Source organism: Ascaphus truei, chromosome 2 (genome assembly GCF_040206685.1).
Source record: "Ascaphus truei isolate aAscTru1 chromosome 2, aAscTru1.hap1, whole genome shotgun sequence".
Taxonomy (NCBI): Eukaryota; Metazoa; Chordata; class Amphibia; order Anura; family Ascaphidae; genus Ascaphus; species Ascaphus truei.
Window position 1 is genome coordinate 183,113,869 of NC_134484.1, and position 12,266 is coordinate 183,126,134.

Consider the following 12,266-nt stretch of genomic DNA (forward strand, 5'->3'; position numbering starts at 1 on the left):
TAGGTCCCGGTGGCACCACTCGTGACGGGGCAGGGACAGTGGCCGGGGCAGGGGGGCTAAGGGCCGGGGTTGGAGAAACGTCCAGAACATTGTCCTGCAAACGGGTAACACCCCGCCCAATGAACTTTTTCTTAGCGGCACTCCCCCTCATACTTTGGGTCTCTCGGGAGGGGCCTCGACTCCGTAGAATAGCCAGGGCAATGGTGCCGTCTATGCTCTGAGAGGAGAACACTCCTCCCGGGCTTTTCTTTCCCCCAGTGAAACGGGAACTGCGGTCGTCAGGATCGCTTGCAGAATCTCCATCCGCCCCGGGGTCACGCACCAGCGGTGCGCCGAGGACCAGCGGGGGCGGCGGTGGAATCTCCGGTACACGATCGAACAAGTAGGCCTCAAGCCTCTCTTTCTCGTTCACCGTGAGTGCAGTCTGTGCCTGGCGGGAGTAAGGGGGTGGTGGGGTCTCCTTACCACTCCGTTGCTTTTTGATGACCTCGGGCTCCGCTTGGATCGTCTCGGTCTCCATTGCACAGGGAGTCACCACGGCGGTGGGACTCGTACGGGCAGGAAGAATAAGGGATGTCCCCATGGGACTGATGCTACAACTTTGTAGGTATAGTGTGGACAAGTGGAGAGAGTCAGTAAGAAACCACCGCAGCAACAAGATAATCAATAAGTCCTTTAACATATGATTGTAGACCTCTATCATTGATGGGGGGCGTTTAAAGCACGGCTGGCAGAGATACCCCGGAGCCCTATCTAGACAGAACTCAGGAGTAAATCACAATTCCAGCTACTGCTAGCCTCACCTGCATCTTGTGATCGAGAGGTAAATTCTGCCGGTATACATCATTCCTTGAACTGAAGAACTGCCGGGTGCTGCTGTGAAGGAGCGTTGCTTGTTGCTGTGTGATGCGGTGGTGTGCTCCTGCTCGCAAATGGTGAAGAGAGGTAGGCAAATGGTGAACAGACGGCGGTCACTGCTCCTCTGAAAAAACTCTCCAACCAGGCGTGTAAAACAAAAAAAAAAACTTTAATGCATCAAAACGAACAACCTCATGTCAGTGACACTCTGACGCGTTTCGTTCTGGGAACAGAACTTTATCAAAGAGTGCCTTCTACTCCGTACTCCCCCCTATATATAGACCATAAATGATCCCCACTGGCTGAACAACGTCACGTGTAAACACTCCCACCAGTGAACCAAGTGCCAATTAGATTTGAGACACATCCGCAATCCTAGGGGGGGCGTAAGGATACTAACAATAAACAAATAGTGCAACAATATAAACTTATTGCTGATACAACATATTACAAAATAGAAACATACTGATTAATGACAAACGGAGTTAAAAGCAAGAAGACATGTGGATCTTAAAGGGCAGTTGCCACAATGTATATCCTGCCTGGGCACCAATATCCTAATACTATAATATACAGCTATTACTACATATATAGAAAGCTATTACAGCTACAAATATCATAATCATTTATTAGAGGAGTCAAATCTGCTCTTGATTTTGTAAGTGCACAGGACTAACATACAAAGTAACATCTACCCTAAATACATAATGAACTAATTAACATCTAAATCACGTTTATAAAAACAGGTTGAACCATGGACAGGACGCAGAAACTATCTCTAATTTAAATGAAATGTTTTGAGGATACTGATATGAATTATCTAAACAAGCTATCCACTCACATCACTATTAATTAAAGCATCACTTACTAAGTGTAAGTGTAACCCTTAGGAAATAAAGAAAGCTACGTAGTCAGAAAATGCTTTAGCTCCCAATCTATATTTATACCAGTGGGATAAAGTGTGCCTAAGGTGTGGATCCAAAACATCTCCTGTCTATTGAGTCTATTAACCCTATCGCCTCCTCTCGGGTGACACGGTACATGTTCAATTCCACAGAATGAAAAATTCGCTATACCTCCCTTAGGACAAAGGCTGAAATGTCTGGGAACTGGATGAACACTATCACATTTCTTGATAAGCCTCACATGTTCTGCTATTCTGGTCTTTAAAGGTCTGATGGTTCGACCCACATAAGACTTTTTACACCCACATGACAGCATATAAATCACATAACTACTATTGCAGTTAATAAAGCTCGTGATCTTACTCTTCTTCTTATCAACATCACACATAATAGTTTTAGTGGGCTGGGCATAGCAGCACATAGAACAGTGACCACATGAAAAGAACCCTTGGGGTATATTTCGAATCTTGTAGTTGGAGCGGGAGTCAAAGAGACTGGGTGATAAAAATGTACCTAATGTTTTTGCTTTACGATAACTGAATCTTGGTCTTTTTTTGGTAACATCTGAAATGTCTTTATCTAGGCTTATTGTTGCCCAATGTTTGTTGATTATATCACGAATGGACTTCGATTGCTTACTATATGTTGTCACAAAAGTGGGGCACCCGTCATGAATAGGTGAATTAAACATAGTGTGCCGCTTTTTATTAATATTTTTATGCAATAATTTGGCCCTATCCATTGAGTCAGCATATGTAAATGCAGTATTGATGATCTCTTCCGTATAGCCTCTAGCTTTAAACCTGGCTGCCATTTCCCCTGATTGTTTGATGAATGAGTCATTACTAGAACAGAGTCTTTTAAGCCTAATAAATTAGGCTTTCGGTATGCTATTTAGGAGAGAGCGTGGATGGCTGCTGTTGGCCCTGAGCAACGTGTTCCTGGAATTTGCCTTCCTGAAAATCTCGGTTTGGATGGTCATGTCGTTATCAATATATAGCAGTAGGTCAAGGTAATTTATATGATGTATATTGTGTTCAAACGTGAAGTTAATGTTTAAATTATTTTGATTAAGTGTGTTAATAAAAGTGAGCAGTGAAACCTCATCACCCTCCCAAATCATTATAAGATCATCGATATACCTCTTAAAGAAAATAATATTAGTGCGAAATGTATTATTAATGTGATAAATAAATTGTGTTTCCCAATAACCCATAAATAAATTCGCGTATGAAGGTGCAAAACTCGTGCCCATAGCAGTGCCTAATAATTGTAAGTAAAAGTGTGAGTCAAACATAAAATCGTTATGTGTTAATAGAAAAGTGATTGATTCCAGAAGAAAAACCCCCTGGGTGACAGAAATATCTGAAGAATCTAAAAAGTGACGTATAGCAGATAAACCGTGTTCATGTTTAATGATGGAGTACAGGGAGACCACATCTAATGTGACCCACCTGTACTCCTTTTTCCAGACCACTTCCTGCAATGCGACAATAAGTTCTGACGTGTCCTTGATAAACGAGGGCAGACGGAAGACCAGTGGTTGAAGGAAACTGTCCACATACCGCGATAACCCATCTCCCAAAGATCCAATGCTCGCAACTATCGGGCGTCCCGGAGGATCTACCAGCGATTTATGGATCTTCGGGAGATGGTGGAATACCGGTATCACGGGATGTGGACAGTTCAAAAATTCAATTTCCTTATTGTCAATAACACATAATATTTTACCCAAGTCAATGACTTCCGCTAATTCTCCAAGGAAACCAGGGGTAGGATCTCTTTTTAGTAATTGATAATGGACCACGTTGCTCAGTTGTCTAAGTGCCTCCTGTCTGTATTGAATAGCTGAGAGTACCACTAGGGCACCTCCTTTATCTGCCTTACGTATAACTATGTCATGATTTTTCTTTAGACAGTCTAATTGAACAGTTTCAACATAGGTAAGGTTCCCTGAACTCACATGTGAGTGTGAGAAACCTTGGGCTAATAATTTGAGATCACGTTCTACTAGTCTTTCAAACGTAGTTATAAATGGGCCCCGATTGAAATTTGGGCAGAATATGGACTTCCTCCTTAGCCCTGACGACTGACTGCCAAAAAATGGCTGTGAAAATGTGTTAGTAGATTCACCCTGTGCCTCCAACAAATTATGTAGATCAGATACCGTACATTGTTCCTGAAAAGTAAAGTTATTCATTAATGCATCCATATTGGTAGAACCATCAGAATCAACATGCATCATAGGATTGGATTCAGAGTCCTGGTTCGTATAGTCCATACCACCTTTTAAAACCTCACTCCTCAAATGATCAAATCGACCTCTGGAAGAAAAAAAAATCGCGGTATGTGGACAGTTTCCTTCAACCACTGGTCTTCCGTCTGCCCTCGTTTATCAAGGACACGTCAGAACTTATTGTCGCATTGCAGGAAGTGGTCTGGAAAAAGGAGTACAGGTGGGTCACATTAGATGTGGTCTCCCTGTACTCCATCATTAAACATGAACACGGTTTATCTGCTATACGTCACTTTTTAGATTCTTCAGATATTTCTGTCACCCAGGGGGTTTTTCTTCTGGAATCAATCACTTTTCTATTAACACATAACGATTTTATGTTTGACTCACACTTTTACTTACAATTATTAGGCACTGCTATGGGCACGAGTTTTGCACCTTCATACGCGAATTTATTTATGGGTTATTGGGAAGCACAATTTATTTATCACATTAATAATACATTTCGCACTAATATTATTTTCTTTAAGAGGTATATCGATGATCTTATAATGATTTGGGAGGGTGATGAGGTTTCACTGCTCACTTTTATTAACACACTTAATCAAAATAATTTAAACATTAACTTCACGTTTGAACACAATATACATCATATAAATTACCTTGACCTACTGCTATATATTGATAACGACATGACCATCCAAACCGAGATTTTCAGGAAGGCAAATTCCAGGAACACGTTGCTCAGGGCCAACAGCAGCCATCCACGCTCTCTCCTAAATAGCATACCGAAAGCCCAATTTATTAGGCTTAAAAGACTCTGTTCTAGTAATGACTCATTCATCAAACAATCAGGGGAAATGGCAGCCAGGTTTAAAGCTAGAGGCTATACGGAAGAGATCATCAATACTGCATTTACATATGCTGACTCAATGGATAGGGCCAAATTATTGCATAAAAATATTAATAAAAAGCGGCACACTATGTTTAATTCACCTATTCATGACGGGTGCCCCACTTTTGTGACAACATATAGTAAGCAATCGAAGTCCATTCGTGATATAATCAACAAACATTGGGCAACAATAAGCCTAGATAAAGACATTTCAGATGTTACCAAAAAAAGACCAAGATTCAGTTATCGTAAAGCAAAAACATTAGGTACATTTTTATCACCCAGTCTCTTTGACTCCCGCTCCAACTACAAGATTCGAAATATACCCCAAGGGTTCTTTTCATGTGGTCACTGTTCTATGTGCTGCTATGCCCAGCCCACTAAAACTATTATGTGTGATGTTGATAAGAAGAAGAGTAAGATCACGAGCTTTATTAACTGCAATAGTAGTTATGTGATTTATATGCTGTCATGTGGGTGTAAAAAGTCTTATGTGGGTCGAACCATCAGACCTTTAAAGACCAGAATAGCAGAACATGTGAGGCTTATCAAGAAATGTGATAGTGTTCATCCAGTTCCCAGACATTTCAGCCTTTGTCCTAAGGGAGGTATAGCGAATTTTTCATTCTGTGGAATTGAACATGTACCGTGTCACCCGAGAGGAGGCGATAGGGTTAATAGACTCAATAGACAGGAGATGTTTTGGATCCACACCTTAGGCACACTTTATCCCACTGGTATAAATATAGATTGGGAGCTAAAGCATTTTCTGACTACGTAGCTTTCTTTATTTCCTAAGGGTTACACTTACACTTAGTAAGTGATGCTTTAATTAATAGTGATGTGAGTGGATAGCTTGTTTAGATAATTCATATCAGTATCCTCAAAACATTTCATTTAAATTAGAGATAGTTTCTGCGTCCTGTCCATGGTTCAACCTGTTTTTATAAACGTGATTTAGATGTTAATTAGTTCATTATGTATTTAGGGTAGATGTTACTTTGTATGTTAGTCCTGTGCACTTACAAAATCAAGAGCAGATTTGACTCCTCTAATAAATGATTATGATATTTGTAGCTGTAATAGCTTTCTATATATGTAGTAATAGCTGTATATTATAGTATTAGGATATTGGTGCCCAGGCAGGATATACATTGTGGCAACTGCCCTTTAAGATCCACATGTCTTCTTGCTTTTAACTCCGTTTGTCATTAATCAGTATGTTTCTATTTTGTAATATGTTGTATCAGCAATAAGTTTATATTGTTGCACTATTTGTTTATTGTTAGTATCCTTACGCCCCCCCTAGGATTGCGGATGTGTCTCAAATCTAATTGGCACTTGGTTCACTGGTGGGAGTGTTTACACGTGACGTTGTTCAGCCAGTGGGGATCATTTATGGTCTATATATAGGGGGGAGTACGGAGTAGAAGGCACTCTTTGATAAAGTTCTGTTCCCAGAACGAAACGCGTCAGAGTGTCACTGACATGAGGTTGTTCGTTTTGATGCATTAAAGTTTTTTTTTTTTTTTTTACACGCCTGGTTGGAGAGTTTTTTCAGAGGAGCAGTGACCGCCGTCTGTTCACCATTTGCCGGACTCGTACGGGCCTCCGGCCGCAGCAGCGTTCGCCGTCGGATGGTCCCCGGACTTGTCTGTTCTCTTTTGATGCCTTGCGGGGTGGTTCGCCGGTAGGCGCATCGCCACCGATGTTACACCCATCTCCTCCTCCGAAGAAATCACGATCGGTTCCTCCGCTGGGGAGTCACCTGGTTCTTCAGCGGTACAACCCGTGGATATAGGTACAAAATGTCCTCGTTTGTGTACCTCCCTTGGGGTCGCGCTTTTCTGGGTGGCCAACTTGCTTAGTTTGATAACTAGCTGGGCCTTGGTTCCTCCCGATATGGTATAACGGGGACCCAGGGCAGTCTTTTCGGTGTCGTCCGCCACCTTCGTCAAAGTTCCTGGAGAGGCACCCCGTGGCGTGCCGAACAAATCCCGCGGCTCGGTTGGCCACAAATAAAACGTGCAACATTTAGCACATCGGGCCTTGGTACTCGGTACCGCGCCGGGTAGTCCGCAGTGCACACACAAGCACCGAACATGTTCGTGCTCCGCTACTGCCACGACCAGTAGGCCTCCAGGTACTTGGTGAATGGAGGTACTTATCTCTGACATGGTTCGTTCAGAGGGAAGACAACTCAGTTTTCTAGCTCCTTGCTCCTTGAAGGTCAGACAAAAGTGACGCTCCTCGCTCAGGTCTCCGGTCCCTCCCTTCGCGGGGGAGGACCTTCCTGATTGGCTCTTTGTGGGCCCCCTCCCTCTGGTGGAATCCAGAGGCAGGGTCTTTTCCTTGTCAGCATGACGTGGCCTTTCGGCTTTCGCGCCACTCCGCTCCTCCTGCAAGAAATCTAGGTTTGGCGCCAGACTCTTGCACATTTCCCGCCACAACTGTCTCACAGTCCTTTTGCAAATCTCACGTGCTTGCTCCAGGTTCGGCGGGAACCGCCATTTTAGCTTGCCTCTCCTGCTCCTCGGAGCACGTGTAGGAATGGCCGCCATCTTGGATACTCCCTCCAAATGTGCCTGTGCCCTACTCTCCATGTCTAACGGGTATCTCGTACCTAGACCATGCTCTCCCTCCAAATGTGGACTCTGCATCTTCATACTGTATGTGACCCACTAAATTGAGGTGGCTGGTACCCCAGGCTCAACGGAACTCCTCTCCTCCTATGCACTGTACTCCCGATATCTACGTGCAAGTGCTCTGTGGTGACGGGTGATAGCTAAGATACCTCTTGTCTAGGTACGGGCGTCTCCTGCTTTTGGCCACTCATAGCGTGGCCCTGGGCTATGGTCCCTGGGCTGGTTAACAGGCTGACCCCCCCAGTTGCCTCACGCTACCCGCCTCAAGGGACTTGATCAGCTCTAAACTATCCACCCCTGCGTAACGTGGGCCCTGGGCCATGGTGCCCGGATTGGTTACCGCTATGACCCCCCCAGTTGCCTCACGCTACATGCTTAAAACACCTGCTGGGAGAGTGCATCTTAGCCTGCCTGTTCCGCCTCGCTATAAGCCAGTCCTGTTCTGATAGATATCATCTCAGCAGCGCCTCCAAATGTAACCCTGCTTCCAACCCCCCCCAGACTCTTCGGTGGTGACTAGGGTGCATGGGGGCTGATTACATGCGGTGTGGTGCGTACCTGTTAGGAACAGGAGGGCCTGAGCTTCCTGCGATGTTGGGGGGGAGCCAGGACCGGGCTTCTGGGGAGATAGCCTCCATGATCTCTTAGTGGTGCAGCGCCTCCATCTTCTATACTCCCAGGGTAATGGGACAGGACCGGTATAGAAGAACCCCTCAGGTCCCAGGGTTATACTCTCCAAATCACACACAGTCTTTACGGGTGCAGAACAGTCTCTTTATTTGACAGAGCAACGATATCCCAACGATAAGGCTTTTAGCAGCCGCAATACAATCGCCAGGACGAGGTACACACCGCTCACCTCCTCTCCTTCCCTCCAAGTCACTCTTCCGACAGGATGGTCTGAGCTAGGGCTTCAATACCCCGTGGCCCACCTCCGAGGTTAGCCTTGAGGTGGGTCTTGTATTCTCCCCCATCACCCCTGGCAGTGGGGTGAAGGCATTGGTCCTCCAGTCTATAATTTTATCAGCTCTACTTATAGACACTGATCGTTTCAGTTCCTCTCGCTCTCATCCGGCACGCTGCGCCGGGGAGCCCGCAGCCTCCTGATACTCCTCGGACCGTTCCGCAGGATTCGTGGCTTACGGCATTATACTCAGTAACTCTAGACTCTCGATATCACTGTTCACTCGAACTCTTCCTAAGCTACTCTCTCGTCTGAAGGACCATCAACAGAGAGGAACACAGCACACAAGCACAGAAGAAGAAGAACAACACCCAACTCAACGGAGTTGGCTGCTAAATATAGAGCTAGCCCCTCCCCTCATGGTGTCAGGGGAGCCTCCTCTCTTGCTCACGCCTGCAGCAGAGTCCAGGCCTGCGTCTACCACTCAGGTTAGGGCTATGAAGGGGGAAAACCCATGATGATTACTGGCGCCTGATCTTAACAGGACTTATCACAGTAGAAGGAAGATAGGTATAGCCTAAGCTGTTTACAGGGGGCTACAGCTGTGTAGTCCCAAACAAGCATTCTAATGATTTAGGTGAGAAGCCGTGAGCCCCACACCCCATCTAGCACCTCAGGCCCAAGGAGACACTGCCACAGTGCTATGAATTCAAGGGCACGATTCTTCCCTACTCGGCCATGAATGACGGTGACATTGCTGTAGAAAGTTATGCTCCAGAATTGTTGGTGGCAGCACTAGCACTGCACCCTGATGACCACCAGGGAAAATATGAAAACATTTTTATAAAAGGCCCTCAGGATGGGGGCCCATGCAATTGGTCCATTAAAGCTGTGGGGATTAATGCCCTGCCAAGGCTATAGCTCCATCTCTGGGATGATTGCAAGAGAGGATGGGGCAGCCAGACTTAAATATTGTCCTGCTTTAGACAATATTGAATCAGGTCCTTTTTGTCTCATGAAAGTATAGCAATATGAGAGGCTGTCCCGTGGTTAGGCTGCTTTTCATTGTCGAGATACTTCAAAAATAGAGGAACCAAAATGATTATTCTATTATTTCTATTGGGATGTGCTCATCTGTATCCCTATATGTTGGATTTCATATACTGTATACTGAAGCAGTCTCTGAACTACTTGCAATTCACAAATTGCAGCTATGGGGTAGTGTACACTGGAATAAGCAGAGGGACCGTTATGCCTCAAAGAACATTGGGAACAGATGGACACAAGATCGTCACACAGAGGATGTTTAGCATTGTTACAGGATTTTGGGAGCCTACAGTAGAGGCAACGTTTATTCTAACATTTGCTTTAAACTAGCCGGGTTACATTCTGGGTATGTGCTGGGTATGTGCTGGGTATGTTCTGGCTAGTTTGAGGCACGTTTAAGGCATTTCTGCATTGACTAACGACCCATAGGATTAACACAGCAGGGATCCCTGGCAGTCCAATTCAGTTTGAATGGGACTGCCAGGGACCCCCGCTGTTAATCTGATAGGCCATTAATCAATGCAGAAATGCTGGGGCTAGTTTAAGGAAAGTTTAAGGCATGTATCCAGCATGTACCTGGGTGTACCTGGGTCTTTTGGGGAATTGCCACTGGTATTTGTTAGAATAAGAGTTGCCTCTACTGTATGTATGTACAGTACGGGACTGAACAGATCTCCCATCTCCCTATTTTGCCTGGATGCTTAAAGAAAAGCATCTCTAATCGGCCCGATCCAAGTCTCCATTTCCCCATCTCCCCCTGTAAGTTAATACAGGGATATTATATTATTCCATACAATAGGATCAGTATAATCTCTGATAAAATGTCTGATGTTAAGTGGAGTTTAATTTGGTTAAGCAACCTGCTACCCTATCTATCCTCTATTCCCTGCAAATATCTTTTCCTAAAATTCAAATACTTCTTTGGTATTTGTGGGGAATAACATCACCCAGAAGGGATCTTTTTAGTAACAGCTACAAGTATATCAAACACCATATTTTCAAACATTTTGCCTAAATTGCCTTAAAATTGCAGCACATTGCCTCTGGTAGTAATTAAATGTTCCCATGTTGCCAATAAAAATGTATTAAAACATGCCAAAGATAATATATTCTGTTAAGGTTGCAGATTTCAATTACGTCAGTATTTTAAAGTTTAGTGCCACGTTTGCTTCTATTTGTGAAGTTTGTTACATAACCAGTTCTTTCCAATGTCTTTTGTAAATGAAAGTGCTGGGAACGGTTACATCTAAAGATGGTTTAATTTTGCATTGATTATGCAATTCCCATCAGAATTCTCTTTACCTTAATAACGTTCTCTGCAAGATGCGGTTTCTTTTTTCCCCCACAGAGCACAGTCCTGGAGGATGAAAGGCGGTGTAAATATGAGTAGAATGAGAATAGGAAGACGTTTGATCACTGGGAGGAAGCTAGATTTACTGTAAAGTCGTTTTAAGGTAATTGGAAATGTGGTATTAAATTAAAGTGTATGACTTTTGAATACAGTTTATCACTGTAACAATGCATATTTATTCACAATAAATATTTCTTTGTAACGAGCACTACCTAATACAGTGCATTGTAGGCCATATGGCAGGCAATGTGCTGCAGGTCAATTTTAGAAACTAAAATGTTCTGTGTGAGGCCCTCCAGTGATAATGGACGGTATGATTACTGTTTCTCATTTACTTACATTGTAAGCTTTTTGGGGCTCTGCCAGGGTAACTGGGAAAACTGGCTGGCTCACTTGCTGCCTTCCCTCCCCGGTTCCCACTGGCCACCCAACCCTCTCCCAGGCAATCCTACCCTAGAGCTGGGTGCTAACGGGGCTAGCCCCTCTCCCTGAAGCTGTGCCCCCATTACCGGAGGTGAGCTCAGGGTTGCTGGTGCAAATGCACCCACCTTAGCTCCTGGCTGGCAGGTAATCTGGGGGTGGTCTAACTGTGCCACAACCCCTGGTACCTTCAGCCCATAGCAAGGCTGCAACAGTGGGGCTCTTAACTGAGAGTCCCCTTGCTGCTCCGCCCAGGTAATGGGGAAGCCTGGCAGCCCTACAAGCTGCCCTTCCTTCCCCTCCCCTGAGATCTGCTGCTGGCTACCTACCTGCAACCTCCCCTCACTCCGCTTCTCCCTAGCTAATCCTAACCTGGATCCTAGGGACCCCTGAGTGAGGCCATCTCCCTAACACTGTCTCCCCATTACCGGGGATGAGCTCAGGGTTGCTGGTGCAGATGCACCCACCTTAGCTCCTGGCTGGCAGGTAATCCGGGGGTGGTCTAACTTTGCCACAACCCCGGACACCTCCAGCCCATAGCAAGGCTGCAACAGTGGGGCTCTTAACTGAGAGTCCCCTTGCTGCTCCACCAGGGTAATGGGGACGTCTAGCTGCCCTACAAGCTGCCCGTCCTTCCCCTCCCCTGGTACCCCTATCTCCTGCCACCCCCCGGTCACCCCTATAGTGAAACAACAGGGTACAATCATAGGGAAACATAAGTCAGAGTCAGTCTGCGACTTGGTCTGGCTTTCCTTGCTGGTCCCCATAGAGACCGCCGCCTTCGTTGGTCCCAATTGCAGGGGGACTGGAGCGGCCGCCTCCGGCCCCATCTGGGCTGGGCAGCGCCGGGCCGCTGCCGCAACAGCGCCCGGGTTGGGTACAGGTAAAACGGTGCAGGACAAGGGTCCCAGGTCTTTGTGGAGGAACACAGCTCCATGCAAACTTGGTAAAATAACCCCCTCCCGCAAACCCTGTCCCTCCCCCCAAATAAAACTGCCGCCGGCA

The 12,266-nt window shown here is 45.5% G+C and overlaps 1 long non-coding RNA gene across 1 annotated transcript in view; it reads left to right on the top strand.

Annotated features, from left to right (window-relative positions):
* LOC142488612 (uncharacterized) overlaps positions 1-12,266 on the top strand; it is a 45,417-nt gene that overhangs the window by 20,325 nt on the left and 12,826 nt on the right. The window contains exon 2 of the long non-coding RNA XR_012799532.1: positions 10,839-10,944. This is a non-coding gene — a long non-coding RNA (uncharacterized LOC142488612). The remainder of the gene's footprint in view (positions 1-10,838; positions 10,945-12,266) is intronic.